At 41.8% G+C, this 3,864-nt stretch overlaps 1 long non-coding RNA gene across 3 annotated transcripts in view; it reads left to right on the forward strand.

The window, feature by feature from the left end:
* Positions 1-234: 234 nt before the first annotated feature.
* Positions 235-3,864, forward strand: part of LOC138358907 (uncharacterized) — a 7,295-nt gene continuing 3,665 nt past the window's right edge. Inside the window, exons 1-4 of one of the 3 annotated variants that reach the window (XR_011225601.1) lie at positions 235-326; positions 603-779; positions 2,815-2,945; positions 3,334-3,441. This is a non-coding gene — a long non-coding RNA (uncharacterized lncRNA). Of the gene's footprint in view, positions 327-602; positions 780-2,814; positions 2,977-3,333; positions 3,442-3,864 lie in introns of those variants that run through there. The other 2 variants (XR_011225602.1, XR_011225603.1) reach the window with 2 other exon arrangements.

The raw sequence follows: 3,864 nt of genomic DNA on the forward strand, positions 1-3,864 counted from the left end.
ATGTATGTTTCTCATACTTTGGGTATACATTTGAGTTTATATATTTCAGTTTAAAAAAATAACTCATGAATTATTAAGGTATCCAATTACATAAGAACAAAGGTAACTGCAGAAGGCCTATTGGCCCATACGAGGCAGCTCCTATCTATAACCACCCAATCCCACTCATATACTTGTTACGTCGAGCCGACCAATGACAGTACAGCTTGCGACAATGTGACGTCAACTGAAAATGAGAAACGTAATTGGGTATTGAGTCCACCTGCTCATTGAGGCGCAACGGAACGTTATTTTGACCCTAGAATTAGCTGAGTAGAGGTGTACAGGTTAGTGTTAGGGCGTTTTGTTACTCTGAGCTGGTACCCCGTTACCCTTTGGGGTCGCTAGGGCTGACAGACCCCTAGGTTACACTGTCAATCTGTACACCGTCAAAACGCACATTAGGGGCAAAAAGATCTTAATTTATAGCTGTCGTATATACCCCCTGTTGGGGGGGATATATACAAAGATTTTTAGTACTGACCCGTAATCAGTACTAAAATATATTTATAAATGTTTACGTACTGTATTGATTTGTAACATTATTGTATTTTTTTCCCCAGCAGTCTCGTAATGTTGTGAAGATGACTGGTACCTCACCAGTCGCGTCATTTCACGCTCATATCTCCCTGAGATATGAACGTGGTCATGGGACCACTGGTGGACCGATGATTCCAGTCATACCCTGCCGAGCAGAAGCTGGTGGCAGATGTTCCAGTTGTGCTACTTGAGTTACCAAGGTATGATGGGCCTATCCGGCACACGGGAAATAAAGTTAGAGGCATAGTAATATTGTATTAGGACACGCTAATAACGCCTTATTTTAAGTAATTAGTGGTTCTTTGATCATGTGGTCGTCCAGTTTCAATTTGTCTTTAGCCTGACTAAAGTGGTTAATAATATTAGCAGGGCAGTGTGGCAACCCACATGTTGAACTGATGGTCCCACCTGGCTCAAAAACCTGTTGACTTTGTCCTTTAACACTATCATTTTAAATGAACCGCTACATCAGACATCACTGAACGTCATCGTTGGGTGTTATATCACCAACGTTAACCTAATTTAACATGTAAAATATTTAGTGAGAATCAGCAAGGTTGCAGGGAGAACTGGGTGCAGTAACAAGTAATAGCGTTTGCGAGTAACAAAAGAATGGTAAATTTAATAGACGGGATGAGTGGCATTAAGAGCGCATGTAAAGACCGCTGAAAGCCTCATAATGGGAGGCTGTTAACTGTTGAACACATGTAAGGTAGGGTTCAAAATTTATTAACGTTGGCACTAACGCACGTGTACAGGGCTTAACGCAGTCATGTATAATGAAGCTGCACCCACACTAGGGGTCAAACTAAGTACATTTACGAGATGACGATAGCCCGTAGTGGACGTGTTTTCCTCCCGAATACAGTATCAAGTATCAAGCCAGAAGATTTGCGACAGCAATAGAAAAGTGTCCCGGAATAACGTAGTTCGATGGGCATGGTGACACAGGTGGTGAAATAGGGGGTTGGGGACCGGAGCCTACTTTGCGCAATGGAAGTTTGACCAGTCATTACTACAGCCATATCAGGACCCCCATCAGTTTTGTTTTAAATATGAAAACCTATGAGTTACGGTAATTAATGTTAAGTGGTGTAAAAAGTTGTTCAAATTGTCTAAAAATCTAGTCTGAAGGAGGATGGTGCTGTTGCTTCCGGTAACTTTGGTGATTAAGAGTAGTGAATAAGTCGGTCGATAGGCTTTGGCCGCTCTCGCTCGGGGTCGAGTGTAGTCTTTAAAATTGGATAAAAGTGCCGTTTCCACACCCCACCCCCTCCCCCCCCCCACCCCCACACTTTAAAGTGTTCGGGTTACCTGGGTACATAATTTGACGTATGAGGGGGGGGTTTGGGGAAAACCGTTGACAATACGTAGCCTTCCTGTCCTCGTCGAAGGCCGTAGACATAAATTTACCAGAGTCGTTTGACGTACATAGGCGAGAACATTAAACATTTACTTAATAATGGCAGTAACATTTGAATATTAAGTGATTTGCTGTATATGTAACATTATAAACCATGAAATAAGCGCGACCGCCTTCGCAGGACAAAGAGCTCATAAAAAAATACAGCTCCACAATATCATTTATACGTGTAGGTGATGTGAAGGTTCCGGTTGACTTGCGACCAATGGCTGATTAATTTACACTCCAGATGTAACCCTCGTGACAGTATTTGTCTTGTTTACTGTAGGTGGCTGGCGACGGTACACGTGGGTGTGTAGGTGGTGGTTTTGTTGTTGATATTGGTGTAATTGTGTAGTGAGCGGGATAGCGTGCGCTCCACCAGAAGTGTAGGTGGAGGCAAAAAGTGAAACAAACATGTCAGAATAAGTCACTTTTGTAACTTAATGTTGAGCTTCAGCTATTGGTCCACGAGCTGTTGGTTATTGTGTAGGAGGAAGTATATGGTGTGGAGTTGGTTTTTCAGTGTTAATGGAGAATTGTGTACTAGGAACATATTGCCTGAAAATGTTCCAGGGAAAGGAGACTATGTGGTCATATAGGTACCCCAATTACTAGTGGTAGGTAATTATTGGGCAGTTATGTTGTCTAGCCAAAAGTGTAAGAGACGCTGATTGGGGGGAGGGAGGATGATTATGCGCGATCACGAAACCCGAAGAATTGTAAAATTATTCATAATAATTCATAAGAGTATTCATAAATAGATGGTTGTAGCCCTTAAGAAATGTTGTCAAGGTTAAATGGATGCATATTATGCATTATATTTCATGCAGATCAGCGTGTGGAGAGGTGCGGGCTGGGCGAAACAGAGCAATGGTGAAGTATCTATTTGTGCTGAAAGCATCATGGATAGAGGGCCACCAACGCCACACTGCAGAGTAATGGAAGAGGCTGTGACCTGCAGGCGAGTGTGATGTTGAAATGAACATATCTTCCTCCAAGAATTTAGTTACGTAGTCCATAAAACTGAAATCCCAAATAGTACTAAATATATTATAATTCCTGAATTAATCATGTGGTGTACTTTGAGCATTAGACGTCACGAGACCCAGCCTTACTTGACGGAACACTTCAACACTCCATTGTCGGGAAGGTGGAGTGGCGCTTTTTCATAACTCGGTGCATGTCCCATTTGAAAACTGGCCCATGAGGCACCCCCCCCCCCCCCCCTCCCTCCCAAGCTGTCTCGTTTGTCGAACAGTGCATGGCCGTGTATTTGAGATAGTAATTGTAATAAGGAATGTTTATCGTATATGACTGTTCAGAATCCTGAATACAATATAGTTTCGCAGGTGACATGCTTGAGTACCCTAGACGTGGATAACGTTGATACCATCCTGTGTAGTTACTCTAGGGACAACCTCCAGCTGTTGAAGGATCAAGTTTCTCTTCCATACAAGGTACGAAAGAATTAAATTTGGTTGTAAATGTTTATAGTGCAGAATCGTCGAGCATCTAATTTGATGGTTATTAGATATCCAGTGGGTTATGCAAGCACTTACGAACGTATAGATGTTTTCTCAAGCTTAGGCGGCTTTAATATTTGTAAACAAACAGTTAATGAGCTCAGAAACACCAGGAGGCTTTTATAACAATAGTTGAATGGGAAGTTTTCATGCTTGTAAATTTTTTAATAGATTGATGAAATATGTAGACGTCCGTAAGGACCTGTGTAAGTGTGGCCGCAGAGGTTCGCATCACTATCATATAAGAAATAGTTAAAAAAGCAAATGACAGAATAAAGTAATCACGAAATAAACGGTATGGTAAACCAGACAGTTGAATTTGAGGCCATTTCAGACCCAATAATTATTCGTATTTCT

The sequence above is a fragment of the Procambarus clarkii genome, chromosome 87, assembly GCF_040958095.1.
Source record: "Procambarus clarkii isolate CNS0578487 chromosome 87, FALCON_Pclarkii_2.0, whole genome shotgun sequence".
Taxonomy (NCBI): domain Eukaryota; kingdom Metazoa; phylum Arthropoda; class Malacostraca; order Decapoda; family Cambaridae; genus Procambarus; species Procambarus clarkii.